Source organism: Schistocerca gregaria, chromosome 2 (assembly GCF_023897955.1).
Source record: "Schistocerca gregaria isolate iqSchGreg1 chromosome 2, iqSchGreg1.2, whole genome shotgun sequence".
Taxonomy (NCBI): domain Eukaryota; kingdom Metazoa; phylum Arthropoda; class Insecta; order Orthoptera; family Acrididae; genus Schistocerca; species Schistocerca gregaria.
Genome location: NC_064921.1, coordinates 794,574,165 through 794,592,492, shown reverse-complemented (window position 1 = coordinate 794,592,492; position 18,328 = coordinate 794,574,165). Strand labels below are relative to the sequence as shown.

General features: G+C 40.2%; 1 protein-coding gene across 1 annotated transcript in view; it reads left to right on the top strand.

The window, feature by feature from the left end:
• Nucleotides 1–78, top strand: part of LOC126335067 (uncharacterized) — a 45,689-nt gene extending 45,611 nt beyond the window's left edge. Inside the window, exon 4 of the mRNA XM_049997952.1 lies at nt 1–78. This exon is cut by the window's left edge and continues 1,727 nt beyond it. The gene's annotated coding sequence lies outside the window, so the exon portion shown is untranslated.
• The last annotated feature ends 18,250 nt before the right edge of the window (nt 79–18,328 follow it).

Genomic DNA, 18,328 nt, shown 5'->3' with positions numbered 1-18,328 from the left:
CTTCATACCCGTTCACCTCCATAGAATCAACATAATTTGAAACGAGACTGTCCAACCAAGAAACAGGTTTCCAGTCATCAACAGTCCAATGTCAGTGTTCAGGTGAGGCGTAAAGCTTTCTGTTGTGCAGTCATAAAGAATACACAAGTGGTCCTTCGGCTCCAAAAGCCCATATCGATGATGTTTCACTGAATGATTCGCACGCTGACACTTCTTGATGGCCAGCACTGAAATCTGCAGCAATTTGAGGAACGGTTACTCTTCTGTCACGTCGAACGATTCTCTTCAGTCGTCTTTGGCCCTGTTCTTGCATGATTTTTTTCTGGCTGCAGTGGTGTCGGAGATTTGATGTTTTACTGGGTTCCTGATATTCACGGTGCTCTCATGAAATGGTGGTTTGGGAAAGTTCCCACTCCATCACTACCTCGGAGATGCTGTGTCCCGTAGCTCGTGCGCCGACATAACACCGCATTCAGACTCACCTAAATCTCGATAACGTGCCATTGTAGCAGCAGCAACCGTTCTAACAACTGTGCGAGAAACATAGCAGCATCGTATCCAGCCTATTGACGTCTCTCTGTATTTAAATACGCATGCCTATACAAGTTTCTTGGGCGCTTCAGTGTATAGATCAGCGGTTGCCGAACGTTTTTGCTCAAGAACCAATACTGACATTATAGAGTGACACCTTGGACCACATTTTTACGATCTTGCTATTTATTGATGACCTACATAAATTAGTATGTTATGAGCCCACATAGAATAGCCATAGTGAGGGCGCAATAAGTTGCTCGCTGGCCCCAAAGTACTGATCGTTAAAAATTGACACCATTCGGAACATTTCGTGACGGCTGCTCTCCGCTTCAGATTGCTGCCACCCTGAGCGATCATGAGCTGTAATTGCCTGATGATCATTTGTTGACTGTGTAAGCTGATGATTAATTAATTATAGTAACTGTTCTGAGATTTTAATTCATTTTAGAATAGGGGACACCATCACAAATATTTACTGAATGTTGTGAATGTCACTTTTCTATTGATGACTGCCTTTGATTGCAGTGGGCTTAATTTAATTTCATATTGGTTGCTAAAAATATGTACCACATTTGAAGATGACTGTGTGATACACATTCACATCTCCACGTTACTTCCATTTTAAATTCTTACTACAGCAGCTGATTAGTATGAGGCACACATGGCTATGAATTGCCAGCAGTGGAAGGTAAACAAGAAAACCTTCCTCCTATCAAGCCCTCCCCACCCTGCAACCACAAACCTATCAGCACCTGAACTCAGCTTTGTGCCTGACAACTTTCTACACGCCTACAATAATTCCTCCAATATAATTTTGTTTCAGATACAGCCAACAGTTGCAAATGGTGAGTGAAAGGCACTGAAAGGAATTGGAACAATGCAATGATTTATGGTCAAACGAGTTTAGAGCAAAATCAAAGAGCAGCAGAAATGGTATAAAAGGAGAAGGATTCGTTACGAACAGGAAGGTAGGGCAGAGTGTGAGCTACTCTGAATAGCTCAGTAATAAGGTAGTTATCAGAATCGACAGCAGACCAACACCGACAACAATCGTTCAGGTATACTTGTCGAAGTCGCAAGCACAGACTGAAGAGAGAAAGTACATGTGGATATTGAACAGGTAATTAAATTCGAAAAGGGAGTTGAGATTGGAATACGGTTGAAAGGGGGGGGGGGGGGGGAGAGCAGAAGACAAGGTTACAGAAGAACATCGGCTTGATAATAGATCGAGAAAGATTGAGTTTTGCAATAATTTCAACTAGTAATAGCGAATACTCTAGTCACGGATGACAATACGTCGTATACTTGGAAACAACTGGGAAACACAGGAAGATTTCAGTTACTCGTAGATTACATTATGGTCAGGCAGAAATTCCGTAATCAGCTATTGGATTGTAAGGTGTACCCAGGAGCAGATATAGACTCGAATCACAATGGAAATGATGATGAATAGGCTGAAGTTTGAGATTGGTCAGGAAGAATCACTGCACAAAACAGTGGGATACGGAAATACTATGGAATGAAAAGACATGCTTGAAGTTCTCTGACTACAGATAATGCGGTAATCAACAGCTCAGTAGGCAATTCAGTTAAAGATGAAGGGACATCTCTAAAAAAAAGTCAATCACAGAAGTTGGACTTCTACGTCCCTGTCTTCACCCTTTTTGATCCGAGTGCTTCGTTCTTGTTCGTCCGCTCTTATTATTCCTTGTTGGTTCTTGACCATATTGTATATTACCCGTATCTCCCTATAGCTTACTACGATTTTTCTCAGAATTTCGAACATTTTGTTCCATTTTACAATGTCTAACGCTTTTTCTAGGTCAACAAATCCTATGAACGTGTCTTGATTTTTCTTCAGTCTTGCTTCTGTTATCAACCATAAAGTCAGAATTGCCTCTCTCGTGCCTTTACGTTTCCGAAAGCCAAACTGACTGAATGTTGTTCTCCATTTTCTCTTAAATCGACTCCTGTTTTTTCTTCTATCACGTCAGACATTTTTCCCCCTCGTAGATGCCTTCAGTGTACTCTTTCCATTTACCCGCTCTTCTGGATTTAACAGTGGAATTCCCGTTGCAGTGTTAAAATTAACACCCTTGCTTTTAATTTCACCGAATGTCGTTTTGAGTTTTCCTATATGCTGAGTCCGTCTTCCCTGCAACCTTTTTTTGTTTTTTTGTTTTTTCCTCTCAGTATCTTCACGTTTTTCACGCAGCCATTTCGTTTTAGCTTCTCTGCATTTCCTATTTCTTTCGTTCCTTAGCGACTTGTATTTCTGTATCCTGAATTTCTCTAAACATTTTCGTACTTCCCTCTTTCATCGATCAGCTGAAGTATTTTTTCTGTTGCCCATGGTTTATTTGCAGTTGCCTTCCTTGTACCTATGTGTTTTCAGATTCTGTGATGGCCCTTTTTAGATATTTCCATTCCGCTTCAACTGCACTGCCTACTGAGCCACTCCTTATTGCTTTATCTATGGCCTTAGAGAACTTCAGCTGTATCTCGTCATTCATTAGTACTTCCGTATCCCACTTCATTGCATTACAACAGCAGTAATTAATTTAATGTTATTTGCACAAAAAAGTAGCTCATTCGTAGATAAGCGTCCCTGTAATGAGCACTGAAGAATCCGTGTTACATCCATGTCAAAATTTACACAATAGTAGCTCGTCGGTACGAGTCGCGCATGCCCCTGAGTTGTCGGTAATGGAAGACGAGCGATACAACATTACCACTCCCACATCCGTTAGCTTCGCAGTGGCCATCTGTTACCCCTACACCCCTGAGGCAGGCCGCTAACTGTACTTAGCGGATTTCACCAGCGTCAATTAAAACTAAGCGAATTTAAACTATTAGTGTCTAAGTATTTTTCATTGTTACTAAGAAGGAATCCTACACTCTTAAGGTTTTAACGTTAGCTGACATTTTATTGGATAATGCATACTGTTGCAAAATATGGCTGAGAAACGGTGCTGCGTGAATAGTTAATTCGGGCTACATGCGGTCCACGTGCCAGTTTGACGATCACTGTTTAAATGCTTCAGGTATAATTTAGGTAATATGCAGCATACCTTTCTCATGATAAGGAAGGTTATAAACGTCACTGACGGTGGAACATGAAAGCTCCTAATCACGTAAGAGGTGTGTAGGTCATCAGCTATAGAACTAAGAGTACCGTATCACCAGCATTTTAAAGCAGTGTACTGGGCTTGGTCAAGTGATACAGCACTGAGGGCTTTTACGTAGGAAGTTCACAAGGAAGGACTATGTATAGATAATCTGTGGGTAGGAACGCTGGGACAGGTACAGGGAGTTTGGCTTAGGTGATGACTAAACATAATTGCCTGCTTACCTAGTATACATATGTGTACATGGTCAAACTGTTCCTATGCCATCACCGACAATACTTTGGCAGTGTTCAACAAGGAGTAAAAGTGGATCGGGAAGCGTTACTATGACTGCTGGCTGGGCGCACATTGAACTGGGGCCAGTTGGGAGTAGCAGGAGGCGGAGATTCAATAGCCAGGGCCTGCACCTCAGCGTGACTGGCGACGGAACGTTGATAGTCCAGGTTCGTGAGAGTTTAAGGGGTGGTTGGATATGGCGAAATGCCAATTGTCTTAGCTAGGAGGATTGGACCTTTTTCCAGATAGGTAGAGTTAGGGTCCAGTATCTCAAATGCCACGAACAAGTTTATAGACTTTCAAAATAAGTTACACAGAAGACCGAACTGTTGCCTTGGAGAACAGTCATCAGTTACCACAAATAGAGATTGTCAAGAGAAAAACCAAAGTAATTTACACAGGATTATTAATCTTTCATTATGGTATGCAGTCTGTTAATAGTAAAGTTCGTTGTCTGTGGCTCTGTAGAGTAGGTTAAGGGCTACCCTTCTTGGTGGTACAGTCAAAGCAAAAAATAGTTCACTATTGCTGAGCGTGCCACTTATCAACAGGTTCTGCAGGAGACTACAAAAATTCAAATTTGGGAGTGTTCTTCAGGCCCTACTTGTTACCATTAGTGTGATTCGCAGTAACTTTATGCCTACATTTGAATTTGCTTGTGCAGCAGTATTCTAGTGAGTGTAGTAAAGTTCTTACTGTAATATAATATTCAAACATAATTGTCATTTGCGAGAATACAGGAACCAACTGTTATTTTCTGTAACTTGCGTAACTTTATTAAAGCGAAGTAATATTTTTGGTTTTCACTTATCTTCAGCCAACGTAAAAAAAAAGTTAAATCTTGTCTGTGTGAGGCTCTTATCGACTGCATATTGAGCTCTGCAGCACCTTTCGTTTTGTAATTTGTATACAAGTTTTAGATATTTGTGTACAGAAACGTTGTCCACCACATGGCGGATGCTGCATCACATCAGTACACTCGTTCATAGTTACTTTTGAGATTTCCAAAAGATGCCATTTCAGCGGCAGCAGCTAAGGGATACTTACATTGAGGACGAAGAGCGCAGTTACCTATATAATTTTACAGAAACAATATTTCATTGCCATGATCCGTATAGGACCAAGATGCACAGCTTCAGATGACTGCACTTGTTCTGTTGCACCCAATTTCGTCAGCTTGCCACGGTACTGATTATTATTGTTCTACAGATGATGTGCACTCACCTTTCGGTGAACTTCACTGCTGCAGCCCGGACCGAACCAGACCTGTTAGGAAGTGAGTAATGGTCGTCGGCTCGAGAAAGCTATAGCGCAAAACTAATCACACTACACCTCTCTACAGGTTGCATCAAATGTTTTCTGTTATAGGTTAACTGAGCTATTGAAAGATGTCATTTTTGAACTATAAACGTAGGTAGATTGCTACTTCTTTTGTACAGAACGCCATGCTGGTCTAAATGCGCAGTTTCGACACTAACACGAAAGCTTGTACTAGGTAACCGACCCTGTTGCCGGAAGGATTACAAAACATTGTCTGTGACAAGAATGCTCGCTCTAATGCTATCCATATCCGTTCTTTTCCGGCGTTCAGGTCTCTGTCACAACTTGTGTAAAACGCCACACGGTCTTTAATTCAGAGTCACAGTTTACACACAAAATCGAATCAGTCTCATTGGCTGGAGCAGACCTGTCTTCAATGATGAGACCCGATGACCAGACGACGTGTCTGGAGACGCCTCGGGCAGACGTGGGATACCAACCTAATTTTCTCCCGCAATAGGGCCCGACACCAGGAGTGATGATCTGGGAATTTAATTTTATTTCATAGCAGGACCCCTGATTGTCGTCCGCAGCTCGTGGTCTCGCGGTCGCGTTCTCGTTCTCGCTTCCCGAGCACGGGGTCCCGGGTTCGATTCCCGGCGGGTCACCGATTTTCACCTACCTCGAGATGACTAGGTGTTTGTGTTGTCCACATCATTTCATCATCATTCATGCAAGTGGAAGATTTGACTGAGAAAAGATTGGGAATTTGTACGGGCGCTGATAACAGCGCTGTTGAGGGCCCTACAATCCCATCATCATCATCATCATCATCATCCGTTTGGTTGTCATCCACGGCACCCTTACACTAGAGCGGTACGTCGACGATGTTCTACGCCCCGTTGTGTTGATCTTAATGGCGAGCCTTCTTGGGCTTAAATTTGAATAACATAATGCCCATCCGCATAAGGTGAGAGTTTATACTGCCTATCTTCGTGCTTGCCAGCCCTACCTCTCCCCAATTGAGAACGTTTGGAGCATTATAACGAGAGCTCTAGTCCTAGCTCGGGAGTTCGACGCTTTAACACACCAGTTGGACAGAACTGGGCACTGCATCCCTCACGGGGACATCCAACAACTCTGTCAATCAGTGCCAAGCCGAGCAACTGCTTCCGTAAGGGATTAACTTGCTCAATATGTGAAGCTCTTTCTCTTGAATAAATCATCCAATTTTTCTGAAATTGTAATTTGTTTTTCTGTACATGTATATCATCTACCGATTTCCGCCCCATTCGGATAATTGTTTCTAGGTGAATCGTTTTTTCCCTTAGGGTGCATATTTCGTTGATGGATAATCTTCACTGTCAAACAGAAATATTGCATGTATTTCATATGTCCAAAATTGATAATTCTACCAAGAATATTGTGAAATGCTCAGGTGGTACAGTCGGTTATGCAATGTGTGCACGTTGTTTACATTAAAAAACATTTCGTGCTTCCTCTCGAATAGTTACACAAAATACCTGAACAAAACATGTTTCACTGGAACACATGTCACTCTGGCAACCCATTTTACACGGCTTCAACTGCTCACACGTTGGCATATGTATTGAGGGTGTCACAGGAGTAATGCTCAGTATTCAGGAAAGTGACAGGAATGCTCCTCTGAAGCAAAAATCTTCATATGGACATATTCCCTTTTCCGAATGGTTTAGGAGAACACATTTGGCGTATATTTGTTTGAGCTAATTCCGCCCACGTAGCGTATTGCTCTTCGACGTTCCATTCCAGCCCAAATTACGTTGTTCCATTTAACCTCTTTGCCCTGATGTCCTTCTGTACTAACACTAACACACTAAACGCGCAGTTGTCTATGGTGTGCAGTAATGTGAGGAACTGAATGTATGGAAGACACAGTGGTCAACTCTGTTCGTACACATGCTGTTTAAAATGACGCACACCTGCAGTACTGAAGAATATGCAGCTATGGTTTAGGTTTACGACTTCGTGATGGTAGTTCTCCTGCTGCTGTGTAAGAATGCCCTCTGTGCTGTAATATATAATGCATACTGTAGAATCTTTTTAAAAAATTTTCAAGTGATCGGTCGTTAAACGCATGTTATAATGTTTACTAGCTGTTGTGCATGTGTAAACCTGACAGTGTACTGAATAGTACGGAAAATAAATAAGTACATTAAATGCGTTCTATCTCGGATGGAACATTTTAGATCGAGATAGGGCATTTGTCCACATAATTTTTTTCTTTCTTCTTCGAATGATCGTCAGTCACAGTGACCATTACTGTCTAGCTGCCAGTCAGTCATAGATACAGCAAATGATGTGCCTCCATCTCAATGTCGGCCCGAAGACGGGAAAGAAAGAAAGAGAAAGAAAGAAAGAAAGAAAGAATCTAAACATGTCAGTTTCACCCATAAACACAATAATTCAATGCCTAAATTATCCCACACGAGACTACTGCTTTTTGAAGGAAAAACATTTAATTGCAAAATATGTAATACTTAAAGTTAATATGGTACGGGTGTTCATAAGACAAATAACTGGAAATGGCAGACAAGTATAGTAATATACACATCAAAGATGGAAGATCAGCTAAAGATTGACACTAGCAAATTTTATAAATGTCAACTGCTTTTGGTATTGCACGAGAGCTCCAATAAAATTTTCCTTAAGGCAGGTGTATCATGCATAGTGAATTGCACAGGCTTAACTGAGCTTTTCTCTGACAGCAGAGCATTAAGTTACTAAGACAAAGCTGTCAGGCCAGTAACTTTCTGAAAGTACAGGTAGACAGCATACTACTTCCATTACCAAAAATAAGTCGTAGTTCAAGAAATTGAGCAGAGGATCTAATACACATGCAGGTTGTGCTCCTACCAAAGTATTGTTAACTATTGAAAATTGCAGGCTAATTTGTCTGCTGTAATTGATTTAGTTCCTAACTTTATCACTCATGAGACTGAGCTAACTCAACTAGCAATAGGCTTAACTTAACGAAGCACTTAAAAAAAAGTAGCAATACAACGAAACAATTGTGTATTCTTACTGAAGTACACAAATTCATGAAAGTCTATTGTTCAGCCACGAAAGACATTGTGGCAATAATAGTTCTCCGCATGATCATGGACAGCGACGGAGAATGCCCTGTAAGATGAGGTACGTTCGCAACGTAATGTATTTTACAAAAAAAAACATACCCTCCATCTGTACTACACACTATCGTGTGACCATACATATCGACATGTCAGTTTTGAGACAGGCAGAATATCAGACATTGGGATACAGAAGAATCGGTGCCGCATGACTGTGCCCTCAAAGTCGCCAGCAAGAGTGTTGTATATGGCGTGGCGCTTTCTGCGGAAAATGTTGGAGACGCAATGAATAGTATATAATTGTTTTTCAAGGTATCATGCTGACAAGTTCAAAGTATGTATGAGTAAAACCATTCTACACTGAGAAAAACATGAGATTCTAGAGCGTGGAGGTTCATTGTTGTTTACTTTTTTTTTCGTGATTTTTCCCAAATAATTTCAGGTAAAAGCCGCGAGGGATCTTTCAACGAGGTCACTACCGATCACCCGTTCTATCAAAGTTAAACACATTCGTATACATGTGGATGTACAGGGTGTTTCAAAAATGACCGGTATATTTGAAACATCAATACAAACTAAACGAGCAGCGATAGAAATACACCGTTTGTTGCAATATGCTTGGGACAACAGTACATTTTCAGCAAACTAACTTTCGAAATTACAGTAGTTACAATTGTCAACAAAAAATGGCGCTGCTGTCTGGGAAACTATAGTACGATATTTTCCACATATCCACCGTGCGTAGCAATAATATGGCGTAGTCTCTGAATGAAATTACCCGAAACCTTTGACAACGTGTCTGGCGGAATGGCTTCACATGCAGATGAGATGTACTGCTTCAGCTGCTCAATTGTTTCTGGATTCTGGCGGTACACCTGGTCTTTCAAGTGTCCCCACAGAAAGAAGTCACAGGGGTTCATGTCTGGCGAATAGGGAGGCCAATCCACGCCGCCTCCTGTATGTTCCAGATAGCCCAAAACAATCACACGATCATCGAAATATTCATTCAGGAAATTAAAGACGTCGGCAGTGCGATGTGGCCGGGCACCATCTTGCATAAACCACGAGGTGTTCGCAGTGTCGTCTAAGGCAGTTTGTACCGCCACAAATTCACGAAGAACGTCCAGATAGCGTGATGCAGTAATCGTTTCGGATCTGAAAAATGGGCCAATGATTCCTTTGGAAGAAATGGCGGCCCAGACCAGTACTTTTTGAGGATGCAGGGACGATGGGACTGCAACATGAGGCTTTTCGGTTCCCCATATGCGCCAGTTCTGTTTATTGACGAAGCCGTCCAGGTAAAAATAAGCTTCGTCAGTAAACCAAATGCTGCCCACATGCATATCGCCCTCATCAATCATGTGCACTATATCGTTAGCGAAGGTCTCTCGTGCAGCAATGGTAGCGGCGCTGAGGGGTTGCCGCGTTTGAGTTTTGTATGGACAGAGGTGTAAACTCTGGCGCATGAGACGATACGTGGACGTTGGCGTCATTTGGACTGCAGCTGCAACACGGCGAACGGAAACCTGAGGCCGCTGTTGGATCACCTGCTGCACTAGCTGCGCGTTGCGCTCTGTGGTTGCCGTACGTGGTCGCCCTACCTTTCCAGCACGTTGATCCGTCATGTTCCCAGTCTGTTGAAATTTTTCAAACAGATCCTTTATTGTATCGCTTTTCGGTCCTTTGGTTACATTAAACCTCCGTTGAAAACTTCGTCTTGTTGCAACAACACTGTGTTCTAGGCGGTGGAATTCCAACACCAGAAAAATCCTCTGTTCTAAGCAATAAACCATGTTGTCCACAGCACACTTGCACGTTGTGAACAGCACACGCTTACCGCAGAACGACGACGTACAGAATGGAGCACCCACAGACTGCGTTGTCTTCTGTGTGTTTCACATCACTCGCAGCGCCATCTGTTGTTGAAAATTGTAACTACTGTAATTTCGAAAGTTTGTCCGCCTGAAAATGTACTGGTGTCCCGAGCACATTGCAACAAACGGTGTATTTCTATCGCTGCTCGTTTAGTTTTTATTGCCGTTTCAAATATACCGGTCATTTTTGAAACACCCTGTATAAGTGACGTGTGTAAGCATGCGATAAAAATTTTTCTATAAATGAAAATACCGAACATCATTTTCCAAAACTTTCTCGTCATGTAACGTGTACTTTAGCTATCCTCTTCAGCTGCTGAAAGAAACTGACTGCTGGTTGGCCCTATGTTGCTCATGTGCACAGCGCCGTGAAACAAAACTTTGAACTTAGTGAAATACTAAATTTGCAACAATGACAACAAATATAATTAAATGCCAAAAGTAATTTTGCACCCAGTGTAGATTATTTACATGAAGCTCAGTACTGAAGTACATTATGAAAGCTGCGTGACATGAAGCGCAGTTTCTGACTTGAAATGTCCATAAAAATAAAATACTGCTCTACTCAGAAGAAAAATAACTGTTTGAGCTTACCTACACTGTTCAGTGTAAATTAAACTGCTGGCTTACCACAACACCTGATAATTCTGACTACGAAATGTTTCCTCATAATAATGCAAATTGAGATCTGCTCTGAAATAAATGTAACTTATATCATGCGCAGCTTCTTGATTTGTGTCTTCTGGTGTATTGACGTTCTCGAAAGCGAATAGATATCAGAAGATGTGGCAGCTAAATAAAATAAATTGCTCTCTACAAAATTTGTTTTCTTGCTTGTGAGAAACAATCAATGGCTTCAAGAGGCGCAAGGAGCAATGTACACACGAACAAATATCCAAAACTTTATTAAGAATGATGGAGGGAGGTTTTACTTTAAAGAAAGTCGTTCTTGCAAAATTAAACTTTGATTATCGTCAAAAAAGCATAAGGGGGCCCCAAAAAGTACAAAATTCGCTCAATACAAAAGCTGAAGACATTCCAACCAATTGCGTTATTTCTCACATAACGAAGAGAGAGCAAATTAACACTAATCATGAATGTTGTTACCTATCTGAGGGAAAAAGATTTCCTTCAATTAATAGTTCTGACAAACAAACATTTTGTTCTTGCCCGTGCATTGATTACCTTGAAAAATTCCACAAAAAAAATATTTCCATCAATAGAATCAATATCATATGCTTGAAAACAAAGTTTTCGTCACCATAATAAAGTATTCCAGATAATTTCACTCAGATTCACAAATATCAAATCACCTTCTCTAAAAATTCAACTGCTCAATATTATGCCTTAAATAAGAATGTCCCATCTCTGCACTTCCGACAGAAGAGGAAGCAAACCACATACAAAGGATCTTATTCACTACTCGTGCAGCAAGCTCATTCGTTAGTGCAATATTCTACAGGTACAAATGTTACAAGTTTTAGGATATCGGGTTACCAAATGCACAAGAAAATGCTCCGATTTGTATTTTACATGTGAAGATTGCCTTTGCAGACAGAGTGAACACACACACTGTTTTCCGCGTTTTGTACATTGTAGGTAAATATTAGATCACTTAATATAATTGAAGATTTCTTTTAATGTCTGCTATCATTAATTCTGACGCAAGTATGGGAATACAATTGAAGACAAAACGTTGCATCACTTATTACCAACGAAGACATTGTTTAATGTAACCACAAAAAAAGAAATTTTCTTAAAGAGTAGAATATGACCATATTCCTAGAAGATATGTGAAGCGGTAAAAGAGCATTGCATGGAAAAGTAGGATGAAGCTTATTTACAAAACATGAATATTTTTTTCTAGATTACAGTAACCTGTCTAATCAGAAAACATCTATATACACAAATAACTATACAGTATACTATGCAAGATACAAAAGTAAAGTTTAACAAGTGAATCAAGTGGCAAAACACCAATATCTTCTAATGGTGACAAAAAGCCATAAGAATGTACAAGAAAATCTACTGTGCACACAATAATAGATCTTTATATCTGGCCCTAGGCAAGCCTTATAATCCAATATCTAATTTAGGAATTTTTGCCTGACCATTGCTTATTGACTTACTGATATCTTCCTGTGTCTCCCAGCCATATCCAAGTAGACCACCTGTTCTTTTGATTCTTAAACAAAGTAGCATTCGTTGTTACTAGCTAAATTTATAGCAGAAATCATTAGTCTATCTCGTACCTCATTCCTACTATCAAGCCCATATTTTCCCTTAACCCTTTCTTCTACTCCTTCCCCTAAAACAGCATTTCAATCACCCATGATTATCAGGTTTTCATTTCCCTTCACGTACTGATTTCAATATCCTCATATAATTTCTCTCTCTTTATATTCCGCTTGCGACGTTGGAATGTATACTTGAATTATTGTTGTCTATGTTGGTTTGCTGTCCATTCTGACGAGAATATCCCTGTTCGCAGTAACTCGGTAGGTGCTGTAAACGGGCGCCCAGCTCTGATATCGTCTTGCACTGACTAACTGCCTTCACGAAAAAATATCTTGAAAGTGCCTCCGCTGCACACACTTGCTTAATCACTGTTCACGTTTCACTAGGATTTTTCCGAGCTTAACACAGAAGTTAATCTTCTCTCTTTGCTCACAATCAGCATCCATTGGGTTACCGTAACTAAGGCCCTAAGAACCCAAACAGTGTTTTGCTAAGCACAGCCCTGCCACCTAGTGAGTTTGCGCCGAAAAGTGACCAAGATCCTTTCAAGGACGCATACGTGCCAAGTGACATAAAAACAACATTTTTTCGTGTTTAGTATTGCAAACTCAGAAATAAAAAGAAAACCTGCCCTGGAACTTTTCTGACAAAGGAAGTAGAAACAACAGATGTGCATTCGACCGAGTACGTTGCGAACAGGCGCTGTTAAGTAGTGTACGTGCGGACGTTGTGTGTCACCATTGTTGTGTCACAAATCGTAATAGAGCAATGAATTGAACGTGTCTAAATGACGTTTTCAAGGCATTCTCCAGACTGTTTTGAAGACTCTTCGTGCGTGCACACCTTCACTTTCGGACAAAAACAACGACGCGTGGACGCCTGCCACGACTTGACTGGAATGAAAGCGCAGACTCTTCTTTACTGGAAAAAATCATCACGAGTAACGAGACTTTTTGCTATCCATACTAACCTATTACTAAAGGACACAATGAAGACCGAACAGTTGTGAATGTGAAACATGACTTCGGCAACATCCCTAAAAGGACCTTTCCGACATTTTCACATGGTTGTACGAACGTTCCGTGCTTTGTACCCCGGTGGGGGAAGTTTAAGTAAAACGCCTGGAGCATTAAAACCATCATCTTAACTTCCCCCTTTTTTTAAAAAAATAATCCACTTTCGAAGCTATTTGAACTGAGGATATGTGTGTGTGTGTGTGTGTAAAAAAGATGAAAAAAATTATTATGTGGCTACATTTACAGGTTTTTTTCTGTAAAAGTGACTATTCAAGAACTTCTCTAACACATAGGAGGTGTTAAGCAGACACATCTCTAGCCTGCATCTGAAAACACTTCTGTCATGTGTTAAATGTTTTATTTCCATGCTCAGATAGTCAAAGAGATCTATAGTTACACATTTCACCTCTTTCTGTGTCAAAACTACATTCAGTAAAACATAATCTTTTTTTTTTCTTCTTCTTCTTCTTCTTCTTCTTCTGCAGTTCAAAGGTTAGACAGTGTGCCTGTTCCGCCTTCATAAAATTAATTCCACCTCTTTCTCGGCCGTCATACACGTCTTCTTACTGAGGTCTGTAATTCTTCACAACGACAGGAGTTGGGTCTTCATCCATCCATTTGAGGGGTCGTCTCCATTCTTACCACCATCCTCCAATCTACTCATTTAAATTATAAATTCCCAATTCTGCTCTGATATCACAATTTTTTATGTGGTCCCTCCCTAAGAAACCTTTGACATTTCTTAAAAATCCTGTTTATGCTGCTTATAGGTTATTTTTATCTCTCGTTCCCATAAAGTAGCACAGAAAGTGCCATTGTTTTCTGCAGTTACAATTTTATGAATTTTCTAATTACTTTTCAAAGCTGTATTTACAGTTCAACATATATATAGAATAAGGTCGCGTAAGAGTAGGCGTGTGGTAAGAGTTCGCAGTGGCATTTTCTCTACACTGTCAACACTGACCAACACCGACCAACTCCTATAGCGACGCCATCATATGTGATCTTGAAGAGCTAGCCAGATTTATTGAATAGAGTAATTAAATATAAGTTTTATTCAAAATTATGTAATCTTTATGTACTATGTCATAACCAATAAGCACTCTCTAGGTATGCACTAGAAAATAAAATTTTTTGCTAAAAGAATCACCGTCGTGCGTCCTCTCAACCTCCCATCCCCTTCCTCTTCGTTTCTAACGGTTACTAATGCAGGAAGGCCCTTTAGGCAGACAAATGTGAGTGCTTGTTTCGATCTGCATATTCTAGAATATCCGCAATGCAAACAGTTCAGAAATCCTTCTAGTCAACGGGAGTATTCACGTTCAATTTGGACGTCTTCACGACAGAAGACTTTTCTCCATCATAAATCACTGAGAGAGCCGAATTTCCAACAACGAAAGAAGGCAAAGGAGTTCGACAGGAGGCAAAAGAGGTCAACAGGAGTCCATGGACAAACGATGCTCCTCAATGAAAGATGATTTACCTGTGCAGTCATCAGAAAAAAACCAAGAACTTGACAATAATGAAGTTTAGGGTGCTGATAAACGAACAGGTGTAGGTCTATCCAGTATTTATCCAATGCGAAAACATGATCGACTCACAACAAAGAAGAAAATGGCAAAAAAATCCGAAATGTTGTCTGGGTGTCCGTACAAAAAATCATTGTTAGAAAAACAAGCTAAACCAGAAAAAAAAACAAAAAGGGACAAAATACTAGTAACGAACAATGTAGAGTCTTTAGGCTTAATCTGGACTTAACCGCACCATCCTCTTCAGGAACAACCAGGTCCAAATCCAAGGAGGTAACTGATGTTTTGAATTGCCCTTTGTGTGGTGAAGCCCACAAGGAGCCTATCACGGAAGACTGCTCCCAATGGTTGCATGAAAAACGCACAGGTTATGAAGGACATGGGACAATGTCTTGTGATTTACGTTAATGCGTATTCTTTGACTACATGTCGTATACTATTACCAGACGATGCGGCTAAGAGTATGAACGAGCAGTGTCTTACGTATTATGTTGACATTTAATTTTTTTTAATGTTATCCAGCTGTAAAAGATGTACGTAGTTCCTAAAAGAACAAGCAATAACGTTTATAAGAAAAATTTGTTTTAACCTTCTCATCTGATACACATGATCGGTTAAATACCAAGTGCGCACTCTATCCCGACTTTCCCCTACGTTGAAATTTGTTGGTTTTCTTTTATACATCTTTGTCTACGTTCAGTCTTGGGTCACCGCCTAAATAACTGAAGCTGGCAACTTGATCAGTAAAAGTAATGAGATAAATTTTCTTTCTAGTGTAGTACTTTTGAATACGTATGTTACTCTCAAACTCAGATGGATTGTTGATAACAAATTTCCTAAGTCAATTATTGTACTGTTAGGCTGTGTTGTATTGTCAGCTGCTTAAAGAGATGTCTGCACGACGTATGTATGTGAGAACGTACTGTTAGGCTGTGATCTGTATATTTAGTCGCTTAAAGGGATGACTACATGACGCATATGTATCAGACCCACACATAATTCTGATTACTTTCTTTTGTGCCATGAATAATTTTTGCCTAAGTGAGGAATTATTCGACAACGTAACTCCACATGGCATCAGCGAATACAAATATGCTTAGTCTGTGAACAGGAATGAAAGAGGAAGCCCCCTGGTAGAATTTTGCACAGAAAGTAACTTAATCATAGCTAACACTTGGTTTGAAGAATCATGAAGGAAAGTTGTATACGTGGAAGAGGCCTGTAACCTCTGGAAGGTTTCAGAGATTATATAATCGTAAGACTGAGACTTAGGAAGCAGGTTTTAATTTGTAAGACATTTCCAAGGGCAGATGTGGCCTCTGACCACAATTTATTGGCTATGAACTGTAGATTAAAACTGAAGAATCTGCAAAAAGCAGGGAAATTAAAGAGATGGGACGTGGTTTAACTGAAAATACCAGAGATTGTAGAGAGTTTCAGAAAGAGCATTAGGGAACGATTGACAAGAACGGGGGAAAGAAATACATTAGAAGAAGAATGGGTAGCATTTTGCACTTCTTGTCGATCTCATTTTTGAGATGTTCGTATTCCTTTTCGACTGCTTCATTTACTACATTTTTATAGTTTCTCCTCCCATAATCTAAATTCAGTATCTCTTCTGCTACCCGAGGATTTCTATTAGCCCTCGTCTTTTTACCCGCTTGATCCTCTGTTGCCTTCACTATTTGATCAAATATTTTCGTGAAAATAAAACTCCGTGTGAAATGTAATTCCCCATATTCTCGTATTTCTTTTGCTTCCAGGTAATAATTTTTGCAATCAGTTCTCCATAACGTCACATACACACGCGCTAATTTATCGGTCACCCGAACCACCGACCAGTTTCGTCACTGCAGACACACTTTCCGACCGACTACACTCAGCGATTACATTGTCGCATGTAATGCGTCAAACCATCTTCAGCCCGAAAAAAACGCATCACCTCAACTTACTATCGATTTGTATGTGCTAGAAGAATGAAGAGATTGTGTTGTTTATATAGTTTTATTTAATTTTTTAATTAAAATGTGACACTTGATGGTCGGGAAAAGCTGTGTCCTGTCAAATCAGAGTTTTCTGCGCCCAGCCGACTGCTGAATCACAGCGTGCGGCAAAGAACTACGATGCAGCTGGCCACAGCGAACGTTGGTTGGCGACTGCAAAGAAGAAATACTAATTGTTAAAGAGAGAATTAGCTTGGTATGTTTGTACGTGGAGAATGGATCTTGGCTTGTTCTTTGAGAATTTCACTGGTAGGATTCAAGTAGTAACCCAATATCGTTCGAGTACTGAGCCTCGAGAGAGATTATCTAAGAGTGTGAAGAGACCGACTCACACGTACGATCCATGAAGTAGTCTACAATGGGGATGGAACTCAAATGTGTTCAAAGCAGTTCTAAGTCGTTTTGAAAGCAATTTCGAGAAGACTGTCGGCTTTTGTAGGAAATGATTATTTCGCTGATTTTTGGTACAGGAAAAGCTCCAATTCATTGAAGTGTGAAACTAGTTTCTCCTAGTTGTGATTAATGGTGCGTTGTGCTGGTTAATAGCCACGCCATGGTAGGCGAACCGTATTTCAATATTTTTGTGAGATTTTCCTTTGGATAATGTATGTGAAAAGACGTGTTCACGTGAAGTGGTTTAGCTGTTTTGCGGTTGAGGATTAAAGCACGCACTACGGGACAGTAGCGTTGCATTGTGTTATTGTGGTTGCGTTGGTAAGCACTAAGGAGTAGTGACTTAGCGTTATTTCGGTTACAATTTATTGTGTGACTTCGGCGTGAGCGTTGCAATATAGTAAATCCCTGGAATCTCGTTCGATGCACTGAATGTCTATTCTGTATTAAAGGAATGTACGCAGTAGTTATTTATTGAGAAACAATAAGAAGTTTATTGAGAACGTCATAGCTTTTCCCTTTGCCGCAAACGACAAATCAAGAACTATTTAAAAGAGAACACACTAATTGTCACTGAAAGAGGTCATCGAGTGCTGTGTTTTGAATTTTAAGTATTAGTGGGTCGCGGAAGTCAACACCTGAAGTGGTAGGGCTTTGTGTGATTGTTTGAAGTTCATATAGCTGAAAAGTTGTGGTGACATTTAGATTTTTTGTTTGATTTTTTATTACATTTCCGCTTAGTGGGGCTTTGAATATATAACCAGCACTCCAAATAAAACGCTGACTTGTACATGTAGTGTATTTAATTGCAGGAAATAAAGAAAACAGTTTTCACCTAAAAATGTCAGTACTCGAGTTGTCGTTTATCCCCAAACTATTACAAGAAAATAAATAATCAGAGGCTTGTTTAAAAGCAGACGAATTTCTGGAATATATCTTTTCGGAATAAAGTAAATCAAAAGGCCAA